General features: G+C 42.8%; 1 long non-coding RNA gene across 6 annotated transcripts in view; it reads right to left on the bottom strand.

Annotated features, from left to right (window-relative positions):
• LOC134756903 (uncharacterized) overlaps positions 1 to 16,570 on the bottom strand; it is a 203,783-nt gene that overhangs the window by 9,627 nt on the left and 177,586 nt on the right. For 2 of the 6 annotated variants that reach the window (XR_010130336.1, XR_010130337.1), the window contains exons 4-5: positions 15,575 to 15,643; positions 13,703 to 13,886 (exon numbers count right to left, since the gene is read on the bottom strand). This is a non-coding gene — a long non-coding RNA (uncharacterized lncRNA). Of the gene's footprint in view, positions 1 to 7,891; positions 9,005 to 13,592; positions 13,887 to 15,574; positions 15,649 to 16,570 lie in introns of those variants that run through there. The other 4 variants (XR_010130338.1, XR_010130339.1, XR_010130334.1 and 1 more) reach the window with 4 other exon arrangements.

The raw sequence follows: 16,570 nt of genomic DNA, 5'->3' as shown, positions 1-16,570 counted from the left end.
TCCTTGTCTATTAAGCTAGGAGTCTATGAACAGAAAGAAGGAAGGACAGAAAGAAGGAAGGAAATAAAAAAGAAAAGAAGGAAGGGAGAGAGAGAGAGAAGGAAGGCAGGAAAGAGAGGGGGAGGGTACAGTGACATTTATTTGTAATAGTAGTTAACATTTATTAAATCTTTCAAAAGTGCAAACCCCGCAGTAAGAGCTCTATGTATGTAATCTCATTTAATCCCTCCAGTAACCCTGATGTAAATGAGAAAAGATGATCCCTTGTGAGGTTAAGAAATTTCTCCAGGTCAGATGACTAGTAAGTGGTAGAGATAGGATTCAGATCCAGAGTTGTTTGCCCAGAGAATCTACACATTACTACAATGCTATAATGTCTTGCAGGTGCCAAGCAATGTGGTACACACTTCACACTGTATTGTGTAGAGTGCTGCAGTACTTAACATATCATGGGGCTTCCTTTTCTTCCTCAGCCGTTCATTCAGTCACTCACTCTAACTCTTTAGCATGATATAGAAGGCCCTGTTTGATGTGTTCTTTGCTTAGATCTCCAGCCTTGGTGCCTATCCACCCAACGCTTCCATTTAGTTATCCAGTCAAGCTGGACTTCTTACAGATTTCTCACCTTTGGTTCACTGTCATAGGCTCTCTCTTACTCGAGCACCTCTCCCTGCTCATTCATGCAGCTCACTCCTTCTATACTTTCAAGATTCAGCCTGTGAATTGCCTCATCTGGGAATCTTTGCTGGGTTACTCCTTGTCATAGATGCCTCCTGTGTTAATTTCCTCCACATCCTGAGTTTCTCTCCCCCATGGAAGTCAGTGCACTACACACTGTGCATGAGGTTGGCTATGTCTATCTCTCTCCTGCCAGACTTTGAAGTCCTTGAAAGCGGAGACTATATTGTATACGCTATTGAATCCCTACTACTCAACATAGTATCTGATACCTAGCAGAATTCTAAGGATATTTCCAACATCAATGAGTGAGTGCATGACTCGCTGGCTGGATGGCTGAATGGAGTGGGCAAAGGAACAAAACTGGAGAACTGCTGCAATGAGTTGTTGCAGTTGCTAAAGCTTAGGCAATGAACTAAGCCATAACCCTTGAGAGCCCTAAAAACTACAGAGAGGAAAACACAACACCAATCGAGACAAGTTAGGAAACAAGAGAAGCACATACAAGCTCATCAAGTTCAACCCTCTTAAATTACAAATAAGGAAACCCAGGCACAGAGAAGGGGAGTAGCCAGACAATGATTTATAGCTCAGTGGAGAATAGAACCAGGTCTCTTGGCTCCCAGCCTACTGTTCTCTATCTTTTCTTCATCTTAAGATGCACGGAATGGGATGCTGCCCACATAAAATATTTGTTCTAATGAGGAAACTGGGGTTGAAATGGATTTCTTTTAATGAGAGGAAGTGTGCGGAGTGCCAAATCCAGCAAAGTCTAACCAATAAAAGGCAATAATGAGAGCTGCAGTTAAAGTTAGACTGGGTAATAGGAAGTGCATCTAATTCCCGAGGAAAGAAGTAAGATGCAGAAACCCCACCACCACCAAAAATATGATACAACATCAGGAGATGCCCAAAACTCCAGGTTACCTCCCTGATTATTTGAGTGATCTTTCTGATGATTCTTCATTGTAACACATGTTTATAATTTGAGATGTAGATACGGATCAGATCATGGAAGGCCTTGTACTCTTTCCTGTGGCCTGCAAGGCCTTCCATAATCTGATCCTTGGGAGGCCAAGGCGGGCAGGTCGCTTGAGCCCAGGAGTTTGAGACCAGCCTGGGCAATATGGTGAAACCCCGTCTCTACAAAATATACAAAAATTAGCTGGGCATGGTGGTCCATAAGGAGATGCGTGAAATTAACAAAGAACATTTGATACTAGAAAGCTCAGTGAGTTGGGTTTGAAAACAGTAAACTGATGTACATGTCTGATAACACTGAGATCACTCTATAATCCAGACCCAGGTCTCCAGACTCCTGCCTAAGGAACTTTACGTTCAAAGTATTTATCATGAGGAGAATTGCTTGAACACGGGAGGTGGAGGGCACAGTGAGCCGAGATCACGCCATTGCACTCCAGCCTGGGTGACAGAGCGAGACCCTGTCTCAAAAAAAAAAAAAGTATTTATTCATGATTTCACTGCTTTAGCCCCAAAATATTATACATTTGCTACAAATCATACAAAATCATTTCACTAAACTACAAATAACATATACGTCACTTTGCTCTTAAAGGTCCTTCATCCATTGCTCATAGAATGAAATTTGCACTCCTTCCTGTGGCCTGCAAGGCCTTTCATGATTTGATCCTTCCTATCTTCCTATTCCTTTTCTTTTTCTCTCTCACTAGGCTTTAGCAACACTGGCCTGATTTCCTGTTTTCCTTAAAAAAAACACCAAATTCTTTCCTGCCTCTGGGTCTTTTTACTTGCTTTTCTCTCTACCTAGACTATTATTGTACCTAACTATTCATAAGGCTGGTTCTTTTTCATTTTTCATGTCTAAGATCAAATACTGTGTCCCCAAAGAGGGCATCTGTGACTATCCTTGCTGAAGTAGTTCCCTGCAGTCCACCCCTAATAAGTTACTCTCTGTTTAGTTCTTTCATAATATCCTTTATTTATCCAAATTCACTGTGTCTTTCTAATCATTTGTTCATTGACTGCCTCCTCAAAGCTAAGGTAAGATCCTGGAGGACATGGATCTCGCTAGTCCTGTTCATCACCAAATCTCCTAGTGCCCAGAACAGTACCTGTTGCTTGAAAATTATCTAAAATATGTGGCTCATGGATAAATTAGCAAATTCATATAACAGAGGCTTATGGATTATCTCCTAGGTGCAAAATATTATGATGAGTACTCAGCAGACAAACAGGTGAATTAATCACAGCATCTACTAGGAAGGATTTTATAGACTTGTAGAGAAGATAATTCTGGCAATTAGTAGTAAACAAATATAACTCCAGTGCACTGTAGACATGACTGGAGTCATAAGAGAGAGGTAGAAAAAATGATGTGGTGGATTATATGGGAGGGGTTACCTCCCAATAGAGTTAGAGCCTGGGAGAATAGGTAGAATTTTCATGAAGATGGAAAGAAGAAGGTAAGATTCCCTGCTGAGCTGAAAGCTTTAGGAAGACAAGGGTAATGACTAGGTTGCTCATTGTTTTATCCCCAGAGTCAGGAAAGGTGCCTGGCACATAAGAAGGATTTGGTGAATGCATGTCAAGTAAATAAACAAATACATAAATGAGCTTATTGAAATAGAGACCTTTTTAAGATATATTAAAATATGCTTGTGTTTGTTTAATGGGAAAAACAGTCCCTTGTTCTTATCATATGCCATTTGTAATAAAAGTCTCATTTCTATTAAAGTGAAGAAGCACCCTCTTCATCTATTTGCACCCACTCAAATTCCAGGATTCTTGCTTTGGCAGTAAATTAGCATTGAGGAAGCAGTTAATCCTCATCTGTCCATATTCTATCATCAAAGAATTGGTAGTTAACAATCCTGGGAGAGAAGGGACCTTTCTATGGTCAAATCTGGTTGTGGCTGTAAAGAGAAATGAAGATGCCCACACAAGAGGAGCAGCCATGAAGACTAAGAAAAGGCTTCACAATTTCTGTTCCATGTGTTTAATCTTTTAAGAGCTTTGTTGAGGCTTAATTTACATATCATAAGTTTCATTCATCTCATGTGCAAAAAGAAAAATCAATGATCTTTAGCAAATTTGTGGAGTTGTGCAACCATTATTATAATCCAATTTTTTTTTTTTTTTTGAGATGGAGTCTCGCTCTGTTGCCCAGGCTGGAGTGCAGTGGTGCAATCTCGGCTCACTGCAAGCTCTGCCTCACAGGTTCATGCCATTCTCCTGTCTCAGCCTCCCGAGTAGATGGGATTACAGGTGCCTGCCACCACACACAGCTAATTTTTTTTTTTTTTTGTATTTTTAGTAGAGATGGGGTTTCACCATGTTAGCCAGGATGGTCTTGATCTCCTGACCTTGTGATCCACCCACCTCGGCCTCCCAAAGTGCTGGGATTACAGGCGTGAGCCACCACACCCGGCCTTATTATAATCCAATTTTAAAGCCAGGTGTAGTGACTCATGTCTATAATCACACAATTATTCTTTTGGGAGGCCAAGGTGGGCAGATTGCTTGAGCCCAGGAGTTCGAGACCAGCCTGGGCAATATGGTGAAACCCCATCTCTACAAAAACTTAGCTGGGCATGGTGATGCATGCCTGTAGTCCCAGCTCTGAGTCCCAGCTCTGAGGAGGCTGAGGTGGGAGAATCACCTGAGCCCAGCAGATGGAGGCTGCAGTGAGTTGTGATCATGCCACTGCACTCTAGCCTGGGCAACAGAGTGAGATTCCGTCTCAGAATAATAATAATATTAACCCAATTTTAAAACTTTCCCATCACTCCAGGAATATCCTTCATGGCCCTTGCAGTCACTCCCCATTCCCACTCCCAGCTTTAGGCAAAAACTAATCTACTTTTTATCTCTGACCATTTACCTTCTCTGGACATTTCATATAAATGGAATTGTACAGGTACACATCCTTAAGTTTATATCAAAATGGTTTACCTCTTTGCTATTTGCAGGAAGAATCTAAGCAGGGTTAAATCATCTGCTCTGAAGTCATAATCCTCTTTTTGCATGTCTGACTTACCCTCCTTGTGCCTAATTTCTTCATCCATAAAATGAGATTCAGAATATTCTCACACATGACTAAGATATTTGGCATAATGCTGGTAAACAGTACATTCTCATTAAATCATAACTGTTATTATTGTTGTTATTATTATTATCCTATCACAGTTCAGCAAGGCCAGGATAGGAAAATAAGAAAAGGAACTCCATGAAAATCTACACAGATGGCATATTAAAAGGAGAGAAGTATTTCCATTCAGATCCTAGCAGAAGGAAGCTTGTATTCATCCCAGGGCTTTCTGTTCCCATTTCTTCTTTGGGGATAGGATATGGATAGATGTGAGTAGCCTTTTCATTCACTACTGATTTACTGCCAAAGAAATGATTCTGGAATCTGACTAGATGTGAGTAGAAGGAGAGGGTGTTTTTCTGTTTCAATAGAAATGAAAGGAGATCTTTAATATGAGATCCAAGTGACAAGGACAGGGGACTGGTATTCCCATTAAGCAGATATAGCAGTGTTTTCATGTCTGACTGTGGCATAACCATTAACAAGAAGGTTTAAAAAACATATTTCTGTATTAAAACTCTAGCGGAAATAAGTTTTTTTTTTCCTGAGGAAAATGATTTCTTTCTCCTTTCAAGCTAAAGAGAAAATATGTAGTCCCTGATTTGGAGCCAGGAGATCAAGATTATGGTGCTGGCTCTATCCCTGGAGCTGCTGACTTTGAATAAATCAATTCCCCTATCTGGGCCACAGTTTAATATAGCTGTTAAAAAAGAGAGATTTGATCCTTCTCCAAGGTAAGACTTGTTCTAAGGCTATGGGGTTCTTAAGGTGAAGGCAGGACTACTGGAGAACACAGAGCCACTGACTTTCCTACAATATTATGTTGCATTTCATGGATCACAGGTTTGTGTTTGGTGAAACTTACTTCCTTATAAATCACAGAACATTTACAGCTTCTTTACTTTAAAGGAGGGGTGAGCAAACTAAGTCCTGTCAACCTACCTTTATTTTATTTTATTTTATTTGGTAAATAAGATTTGATTGGAATACAGCCATGCCCATTTGTGTGTTGTACTATATTGTCTATAGTAAAGCCTAAAATGTTTACTATTTGGTCTAGTACAGAAAACAGTTTGTTGACTTCTGGTTTAATTTTTCGATTGTTTCAGAAACCACTCAAAAAAAAAGTAAAAATAGCTCCAATATATATTAATAGTTGAACATTTTAGAAAGCCATGAGTCGTGGCTAATGTGAGGTGACTAAGGTCACAGAGTTCGTAAAAAATAGTAAGGAAAAAGGACAAGTAAAGGAGGAGGAGGAGGACAATGATGAATGCATTTATTGAGTGCTTAAAGAAGCAAGATGATAATCCAAATGTTTTATGCTAAGATATTTAATCCTTGCAACTGTCATCTTATTATCTCAACTTCGTAAATCAGGACAATAAAGCCTGGGAGTTCAAGAAACTTGACTAAGGTCATCAAAGCTAATAAGTCATGACTTGGGGGATGGAACAGTTACGGGATCTCTGGGGTGTCCATTTTTCTGGCTGGAAAGCTCTGTGGCTGTGGCGCCTTTGCCCAAGTTTTTATCCTGCATCTAGGAAGAATGAGGTACACAGACAACTGAAAGGTGAAGAAAAAAAGTTTTATTTAGTGTTAGAACAGCTCAGAAGAGTGGGTAGCTCCCCTCTGTAGGCAGGTCGTCAGCTCTGAGCAGAGAGGAGGCTCTGAAGAGGGTGGTTCCTCTCCACAGGCAAGTCATTGGAATATCTTTGCAGGTCTCTCATCCCATCTTCTCCAGCTATCAGCAGAGAGGGTGCTCCTCTCTGCAGCTGGTCATCTCCTTATCTCTCAGACCTCCGCTCTCTTCCTCCTCTGGCAGTCCCCTACCCTGCTCTGACCCAGCCCAGGCCTTTTATGGACCTCAGAGGTGAGGAAGTGCCTGCTGATTGGTCCATGGGCAGTCATGGGAGGGCCTGGAAGAGGCACCACTAGTCCCCACTCAGGTAGGAGAAACTGGCAGCCCAGCCCCCCACCTTCAGGCCCGCTCTGGCCTGAGGGTGGGGCCTTACTGGGGACCCCACCCCCTTCCACCCAGGACTCTGTCTGCCTCCTACTGCCATTCATGGCCCCAGAGCTTGGCTCTAACCCGGCTCCAAGATTGTATCAAGTGCCAAGAGCAGAAAGAGGTTAGGCAGCGGGAGCAGACACCCCTGAGCCTGCAAGGATGGGGGTGGGGGAGGGCTCCTTCAAGAGGCGTGCGAGGGTGCAGGCTGCAGAGACACCTGGGTCCTGTGCCTAGGAGGGTGGCCGCAGCTGCGCCAAGGATCTCCCACCACCCCACCACACCTCCGCCCCCAACTCAAAAGGAGCAGGACTCCCGCTTGTCCCTAGTTCCTGCCTGCTTCCCGGAGCCAAAAGCCCAGGTCTGCAGCCGCTTATGCCGCAGCTGCAGCTGTAACTGAGAGGGCAGATCTTGCCTATTCCCAGCTCCCGCAAGAGCACAGGGAGGCTCGGATCCACAGCTGCAGTTTGGGCAGCGGAGCTCTGCTCCACCCTCCTGGGCAGAGCTCCGTAGAGCAGGAGGCCTGGGTCTGCAGCTGTGGTTTGGGCAGCTGCAGTGGCACAGGGAGCTCCCATCCCAACTCAGAAGGGTCTCCCAATTGCTCCAGGGAGTGTGCAGCCCCAGCTGCACTTCCCTGCTGCAGCTGGCATGATGGCAGCAGCCAATGCCATCCATCCCCCCTCTGAAGAGGTACACCTAACTGCTCTTAGGATGGAGACGATGACAGCTCTTAACTGCTTCATGCTGACAAGGAGCATTGTTCTGGGAAACCTACAGTCAAGTCTCTCTCTCAGTGGGTCCTATCTAAAGGTCCCCAGTACAAGGGAGCCATCATCCAGGGCTCCATCTGTGTGACCATTTGGAGTTTGATGGCCCATCCCTTTTGTTTCTTCTGAGCTGTGGTCAGAGATCACTGGTTGGTTCACCCTACAATTGTTTAAAGCCACAAATAGCTCAAAAAAACCCTTGATTCTGAAAAACAGGACATAAGGATCAGCACTGTTCCAAGAAAAAAGCAAAAAGTCAAAAAAGATTGGTCTTCCAATAGTTCAGTTTACCTGCTCAACTCCTGTTCACAATCTTCAAAGTTATAAGAAACCTGCACTTCAGGGTTATAATCCATTCTTTGAAAAGGATCAAAACAAGACAACAATTGTCTATGAATGTTAAAATGTCCTAGGTTAGTTACAGTCAAAAACATAATTGACAAAGAAATTTGGTCACCTCTGTGATTTACGATAACCTAACACAATGACCCTAATTATGATTAATAACACAAACTCAGACATCAGAACTCCAGAAATCTCATACTATTTTGGAACACATATTAACATTTTTCACTAAAATATAACCTGAAGATCAAACACCACCTTATTTCAATAATCCTATATAACTAAACAAACATGTCAAATAATCCTGTTTTCCTCTACTTTGGACACTCCAGGGTCCCTCTGTAGCTTCCAAAAGTTGGGAGTTAGGAAAGGCAATTTGGAAGCTGTAAAGACTCAAACACTTAATAGAATTTCAGATTGCCATAAGTCATCCGTTTAGCTACAATGATGACTCAAATTTATTTTAAAAAGCAAAAATGTTTACTCATTAAGACAGAAGACCTAGTTTTCCAAATAATCTGTCTCTTGTCCTTCCCTTCTTTTGTTGATAGTTTGCAAACAAAAACATTTCATTGTACAAAAGTCGTGTTCAAGAGAAAGCCAAATTTCACCCCAATTTTTAAAAAATAAAACCTTACAGACAAATCCTCAAGAAACCCTTGTTGTGCATTTATTCCAATGTTCAATTTATGGAAAAACCAAATACCCTTTTAAATTTAGTCAGTATATTTACATACTTATTTTACAAAATTTTTACAAACCTTCCATAACTTGTTTGAACCTTTAGTTTTCTCTTATCTCATTTAAAACAATCTTTGAACCCTCTGAGCTAGGCAAAAATTTACATTCCCATGCTTTCTCATATTCTTTTACTAAAGACACATTTTACTTTCCTTACATCTTGTATGTAAATCTATTTTCAGGAGTCTCCATTAGATGTTATAATAGACAAACATAATCCAGACAAAAATGTATCCTAACAATTCTGAAGGACTTCTTTACTTAATGTGTGATACTCTCCTTTGGTGCTGTTTGGCCTCAGTGTTCTTCGAAGTCTGGGGAGATTTGACCTTTAAATCAAATTGATATGGAAACTGTTTTACCTGAAATTTTGGTTTACAGCCTTCATTGAATTACCTATTGGGACAAACAAAGTAAAACCAGTGAGCTCATGTTGCTATCTCATGGCCAGGGTTCCAAGCTATTGGATCTTAGTTTGTGTGTGGGTATATATGTCTAGTTGTGTTTATTGATGTATGTTGTGTCAACCAAAATGGCTTATAAGTAAAACGGTGCTCATAAATTAAGTAAAGAAGTGATTTATATCATTCCTGCAACCAGTTTGCACAGAAAGAGAGAAGCCACAGTCTGAATGGCAAGAACCTTTCCACTTTTGCCAGCATTTCAGGCTTCTGGGTTTCCTTTCCCTGAGCCATGAGCTCTGAAGTCCTGTCCAGTGATTTAAGATGCACTTGAGGAGGGCAGGTTGAAAATGATTGGTTGGTTACCCATCTGGAAAGAGGGGAAAAAGGCATCCCTTTGTTCCTTTCACCATCCCAGCAACCACCCAGGTTACATGATGAAGAGAAGAAAAGGCATCCCTCTTTCTTCTCCTGACCTTATATCCCTGAGTCCCAGTGACTTGTGCAGGTGCCAACTATGGGTGCAAGTGCAACCTTCACCCATGAAGTGGGAAGCATAGCTGACAGGAATATTCACACTCATCTGAGAGGAGCCTAAGCCTCCCATTCTCGATAATCTGTGAGTTCCTTAGACCTTATCTATACCATGGATGTGAGCATAACCTCCATCTGTGAAGTGGGAGGGCCTAACTGGCAGGAATTAGTCATGTTCACCTGTGCTGTGACCCTCAACTCCCACTGTCATCTGCCTTAGGTCTAGTGTTCCATTACAGGGCTTCAAACCAAAGTTTGGGATAAAAGGTGCCTCAGGAGGGTATATGAACCCTTTAAATTAGTCCCAAATGACCCTTGCCAAATTGCTTCTAGCAACTGGCAGGGCCCACTTCTCTGTTGCCTCCCTATCACAAGCAGGCAAAGCTGTGGGGCCAGGTCCTCCTCAAACAAGGGAGATAAAGGAAGTCCCAGGAATAGGAGTCCCAGGAATTGGGGTCCTGGCCTAAAGAGGTGACAACTAAGAGTTTTGGCTTCTCCTGAGCTCCTCACAGTCATGCTAAGAGAGAGGGACCTAGGTTGGAGAGAATGAAAGGCACACTTGAGTCCAGGAGATCCATCCTCTTTCCCTTGATACCCATAATCACCCAAGGCTCCTGGATGATAATGGCAGTCTGAATCACCAAAGCCAGGGAAGGGAACCCTGGGACCCATAAGCCTTGCTGTACCATTTGAAAGACCAGCCCTGGACCTGGTTACCTGTGTCTCAGGAACAGTCTGACCTCCAGTGGTTTACATTTGCAGAAGTCAACAAGTACATCTTAGGAACTCTGGGGTTCCTGAGCCTGTAAGGTGGCTATGAGAGTCTCCGCTTTTTTTTTCTGTCTCCTTTCCCTCTCTCTGGCCTCCTGATCTCTATTATAAAAGACCAAGGTGGCCACTTTCAGGAGGTCCTCTAAAGTACTACTGGTCCTATGTCCTGTTTCTGCAGCTTCCTCCTGATACCAGAGGCTGCCTGAGTAATAAACTCATCCCCTAGGACCAGCTATCCCTCTATTGAATGAGGGGAGAGAAGGGTGTGTTTTGCCAAGACCCCTCTTAGCCTTTCCAGGAAGGCAGTGGGACTCCTGTCAAATCCCTGGTCTACCACAGGTAGCCCAGTGAGATTGAGAGGTCTAGTCTCAGTCCCTTACAAAGCCCTCTAATATACACACATTAAAGTGTTTCCTCTTCAACTCTCCCATTTCATCATTGGGGTCCCATTTAGGGTACTCCAATGGTACTGCTATTCTTCCAACTGGATAAAGTTCCTCCCCTTCCCTCGTGCTATACAAGATATAAAGCTCATTTCTCAAAATTATTTGCCACTTGCTGAGAATGGCCTGCTTTTCAGCGTTGGCCAGGGTTTGATTCCAAAGTAACACTACATCCTTCCGGGAGAGTTCACATATTAATACTTGGGTTAAGTTCTGGAAGGCCTCTATATACCTATCAGGGTCATCTGATAATTTGCGAAGATCCCTGATATGATTTGGCTGTGTCCCCATTCAAATCTCAACTTGAATTGTATCTCCCAGAATTCCCACATGTTGTGGGAAGGACACAGGGGGAAGTAATTGAATCATGGGGGCCGGTCTTTTCTATGCTGTTCTCATAATAGTGAATAAATCTCACAAAATCTAATGGGTTTATCAGGGGTTTCCACTTTTGCTTTTTTCTCATTTTTCTCTTGCCGTCACCATGTAAGAAGTGCCTTTTGCCTCCCTCCATGATCCTGAGGCCTCCCCAGACATGTGGAACTATAAGTCCAATTAAACCTCTTTTTCTTCCCAGTCTTAGGTGTGTCTTTATCAGCAGCATGAAAACTGGCTAATACAGTAAGTTGGTATCAGTAGAGAGGAGCACTGCTGAAAAGATACCCAAAAATGTGAAAGCAACTTTGGAACTGGGTAACAGCCAGAGATTGGAACAATTTGGAGGGCTCACAGAAGACAGAAAAATGTATGAAAGTTTGAACCTCCTAGAGATGTGCTGAATGGCTTTGACAGAAATTCTGATAGTGATATGAACAATAAGGTCTAGGCTGAGGTGGTCTCAGATGGAGACGAGGAACTTGTTGGAAACTGGGGCAAAGGTGACTCTTGTTATATGTAAGCAAAGAGACTGGCAGCATTTTGCCCCTGTCCTAGAGATCTGTGGAACTTTGAACTTGAGAGAGATGATTTAGGGTATCTGGCAGAAAAGAAATGTCTAAGCAGAAAAGCATTTAAGAAGTAAGTTGGGTACTGTTAAAAGCATTCTCTTAAAAGGGAAACACAGCATAAATGTTTGGAGAAATTGCAGCCTGATGATGCAGTAGAAAAGGAAAACCCATTTTTTGAGAAGAAATTCAAGCAAGCTTTAGAAATTTGCATAAGTAGCAAGGAGCCTAATGTTAATCCCCAAGACCATGGGGGAAAATGTCTCCTGGCCATGTCAGAGACCTTCATGGCAGCCCCTCCCATCACAGGCCCAGAGGTCCAGGAGGAAAGAGTGGTTTCTTGGGTTGGGACCAGGGTCTGCGTGCTGTGTGCAGCCTAGAGATTTGGTGCCCTGTGTCCCAGCCACTCTAGCCATGGCTGAAAGAGGCCAATGTACAGCTCAGGCTGTGGCTTCAGAGGGTGTAAACCTCAAGTCTTGGTAGCTTCCATGTGGTGTTGAGCCTGCCAGTGCACAGAAGTCAAGAAGTAAGGTTCGGGAACCTCTGCTTAGATTTCAAAAGATGTATGGAAATGCCTGGATGCCCAGGCAGAAGTTTGTTGCAGTGGCAGGACTCTCATGGAGAACTTCTGCTAGGGCAGTGCAGAAAGGAAATGTGGGATCAGAACCCCCACACAGAGAATCAAGCGATTCTCCTGCCTCCGCCTCCAGAGTAGCTGAGATTACAGGTGCCCACCACCATGTGCAGCTAATTTTTGTATTTTTAGTAGAGACGGAGTTTCACCATGTTGGCCAGGCTGATCTCAGAGTCCTGACCTCAGCTGATCCACCTGGCTTGGCCTCCCAAAGTGCTGGGGTTACAAGTGCGAGCCACTGCACCCAGCTGAGGCCAGGGCTTTTATGGACCTCAGAGAGGGGAAGTACATGCGAATGGGTCCATGGGCGGCCATGGGTGGGCCAGAAGAGGCACTATGAGTCCCCACTCTGGTTGGAGAAACTGGCAGCCCAGCCCCCAGCCTTTGGGCCCTCCCTGGCCTGAGAATGGGACCTTACTGGGGACCCCACCCGCTTCCGCCCAGGACTCTGTCTGCCTCCAGCTGCCATTCATGGCCCCTGGGCTTGGCTCCAACCCTGCTCTGACATTGGAGGTGTCAGGAGCAGAGAGAGGCTAGGCAGTGGGAGCAGACACCCCTGAGCCTGTAGGGATGGAGGGGGAGTCCTTCCTGGTGCACCTGAGGGTGCAGGCTGCAGAGACACCCCGATCCTGTGCTTGGGAGGGTGGCCAGATCCACATTTGCAGTTTGGGTGGCTGTAGCCCCACCCAGGAGAGTGGGGCTCCTGCCTGCTCCCTAGAGCAGGGAGGCCTGAGTCTGCAGCTGCAGTTTGGGCAGCTACAGTGGCACGGGAATCTCCCATCCCAATTCAGAAGGGGCAGGGCTCCCACTTGCTCCTGCTGCAGCAGGCATGATGGCAGTAGGCACTGCCATCAGAACTATGCAGCTGGGTAAAATTCCTCTGTTATAAAGGATGAGACAACAATCCAGAAAATGAAAGAGGTTTTCACAAAATTCCTTATGACAAAGGAATAGGGAAACCAGCTTCCTTACTCCATGACCAGTATTCCTGCCATTGAAACGTGCACCCATCTATCTGCTAACTCGTGGTAGATTTATGTGCCTATATGTAACCTATTTTACTGACCGCTTCTAGGTTGTTAGATTTAAGAAACAAAAAGCACATCTTCTAATTATTTTCCTAGAACCCTAGCATATAGAAGGCACACAACAAATGCCTAATAATGATAGCAAACATTTACTGATAGAATATGATGTGACAATTAATTATTTTAGCACTTTATGTGGACTATATTCTGTACTTAAAATAGTCCTATATGTTAGGCACTTTCATTATCTGTATTATATGCAAACGTTTAAAATGAGGAAATGAAGGCTCAGAAGCTCAGTAATGTTCTCATGGTCTCAAGTGAACCTGGGCAACTGACCATGCTGTAAGTCCTGGTCTCGCAGTGTGGTCCACAGGCCAGCAGCCATGACAGCTGGTTAGAAATGCAGATTCTCAGGCCTGATGAAGCATGATCTGCATTTTAACAAGATAGGTGATTTGTGGGTGCATTCAAGTTTGAGAATCTCTTCTCTAAGTCAGCACACTCTTCTCTGTTGATCACACTGAAAAAAAGGAGTAGATGATCGATTGCTTTCTGGGCAATGCAAGAAGCAAACTGGTCAGATGAAAACTGTATTCTAAAGAAAAGGATTGAAGTGCCCATTCCTATAAATTATACCTGTTTCAAAAATGAATGCCCTTTTTTTCTCCCAGATTTCATACTGATTTCACTGCCTCTACAGGCTCCTCAAACTATCTCACTAAAAATGTCTAAGATCTATATCTATACCCTGAGCACCATGATAAATACAGAAGCAAATGCTTCCGGACTGAATAACAGAGCTTTAACTGGGCCTGGGCTTTGCTTATGACGCATCCAAAGTGTGTTTTTAGGCAAGAGGCGGAGAGGAAATTGCCATCTGCTTGGTAACTTGTGAGTTACTATTTCCCGAAAATCTAAGCTTTTTCCAATTCCATTAACATGAATAAAAAATACAAACTTAAGGCAATAGTTACTGTTGCCCCTGGAAAATGCCCCTGACTTTCTTGACATCATCAGAGACAGCAGAGACTACCAGGACTCATTCAAGGGACTATAATTAATTTGTGCTTGGTTACTATTTTTTCATATTTTTAATATAAATTATCATCAAATAATCAAAATTAGGGTTTTGGCCTAAATCATCCCTCTTCCTTGGTCCATGGAAATGTCCCCCACTGATTCAGGGAGAAGAGAATCTGAGTAAGCATCTTACCTCCACTTCCATTAGAACGTGGCAAAGACAAATAATCTTCTTTTGTAACTATATCCTTTTGGGTCTTTGGCAGATTGCAACTCCTCCTACATCAGTTTTCTCAATGGTCAGATAAAGATGGTAGCAACTACCATTATTGGATCTTGATGAAGATAATTCTCTTTTATTATGCTAACCTATTCATAGAGCCACTAGCCTAATGGTTTCTCAATAATCATGAGGATAGTAAAACTCTGTGAGCTAATCAATCTTCATATTCATTTCTCAAACAGTCTGATTCAGTAGGTCAAGGATAAGGTACAGAAGTCAGCATTTTAAAGTTTTCCAAATGATTTTAAAGCAGATGTTCTATACACCATAATTTGATATCTCTCTCCCTATCTTACGTAGTAAAAATTTTTACTCCCTAAGGCAAATATGAGTCCCCAACAAAAGTTAAGCCCAAATTTGAGATGATACTTTATCACTTGTGGGCAAATTCCATGATATGTTCTTACGGCTCTGAACCTCAAAAATATACTTAAAGTGGAAAAAAAAAAAACCCTCAGAGAGGCAGGACCAACCAAGACTTGAAAAGCTTTGCCTGGGATTGGGGTGGGCATGAGTTAAACGTATCCATTTCAGTCTCAGGTCTTAACCTAGCTCACAGCTGAGGGACCACTACTCTGCTGCAACACTGTGCAGGGAACCCCAGGGCTTAACACACCCTACCTCTGTCAGAGGCTCTGCTCAGTGCATCCAACCATTATTAAAATAGCAGCAGATTCTACTCGGGTTTTTAAAAACTTGACTTGTCATTGTCAACAACTGGATTTAGATTCCTTTTTACTTTCAGTGGTAGCTGTTCTACTCCTATGATCCCTCAGAGCTGACAATGGTGGTAACTTCTCCAAGACTGCCTGCATAATCACACCCTGCTTGTTTTGCACTGGGCTCATGTAACATTTATTTATTTACTCCGTAAAAGCAGATCTCAGGTCAGGGGAATATCTTACCATTCATTGTCATAACTGGGCTGCTTTCAGGTTTCTCCTTGTCTTTCTCTCCCACATCCAAAGTTCCTTCTGTACTAATGAGAAAGAAATTGTTTTGAAAAACAATGTCTGCTATATGTATATATCAAGATTCAAAATAAAAAGTGTATAGTAACTACTAGGTTTCAGACCCTGTGGTAATTGCAGTAATATGAAAATTCAATTTTTATTTTATTAATAATACTAATAAAAGCTGTCACTCAATAGTGTCAATAAACTATGTTAAACAATTTTTACATTATGTAATTTTTTTCACATTATATGACATTATGTGATTAAATTTTATAACAATCTGGGTGAATCATATGTTAGTATTCCTGCTAAAAATTTTAAATTAAGAGGTAACTGATGTGGTTGACTTTGTGTCCCCACCCAAATCTCATCTTGAATTATAATCCCCATAATCCCCACGTGTCAAGGGATAAACCAGGTAGAAGTAATTGGATCTTGGGGGCAGTTTCCCCCACGCTGTTCTTGTAATAGTGAGTGAGTTCTCACAAGATCTGATGGTTTTATAAATGTTTGGTAGTTCCTCCTGCATTCATTCTCCCTTCTGCCACCTTGTGACGAAGGTGCCTTGCTTCCCCTTTGCCTTCCACCATGATTTCTAAGTTTCCTGAGGCCTCTGCAGCCATGCTGTACTACGAGTCAATTAAACCTCTTTCCTTTCTAAATTACCCAGTCTCAAGCAGTTCTTTATAGCAGTGTGAGAACAGACTAATACAGTAACTGTCATAGATTAATTGACCCAAAGTTTAAACCCAGGTCCATCGAGACCAAAGTTGAGTGCTTTGTCACCACCATCTTTCCTCTCCTAGAGGAGGATAATGTGACAGCAGAACTTGATGGGGAGGTCAAATTCTGGTTGAGATTGGCAGCAGAGTGGGCTGCTAACTCCCTGGATGGACTATGACAATGTCCTTCCCTCCCAGCTATTTTGGTTGACTTTGAAACCCC

The sequence above is a fragment of the Gorilla gorilla genome, chromosome 13 (assembly GCF_029281585.2).
Source record: "Gorilla gorilla gorilla isolate KB3781 chromosome 13, NHGRI_mGorGor1-v2.1_pri, whole genome shotgun sequence".
Classification (NCBI taxonomy): domain Eukaryota; kingdom Metazoa; phylum Chordata; class Mammalia; order Primates; family Hominidae; genus Gorilla; species Gorilla gorilla.
The sequence above is the reverse complement of the archived record's forward strand: the minus strand, read 5'-3'. Positions and strand labels throughout refer to the sequence as shown.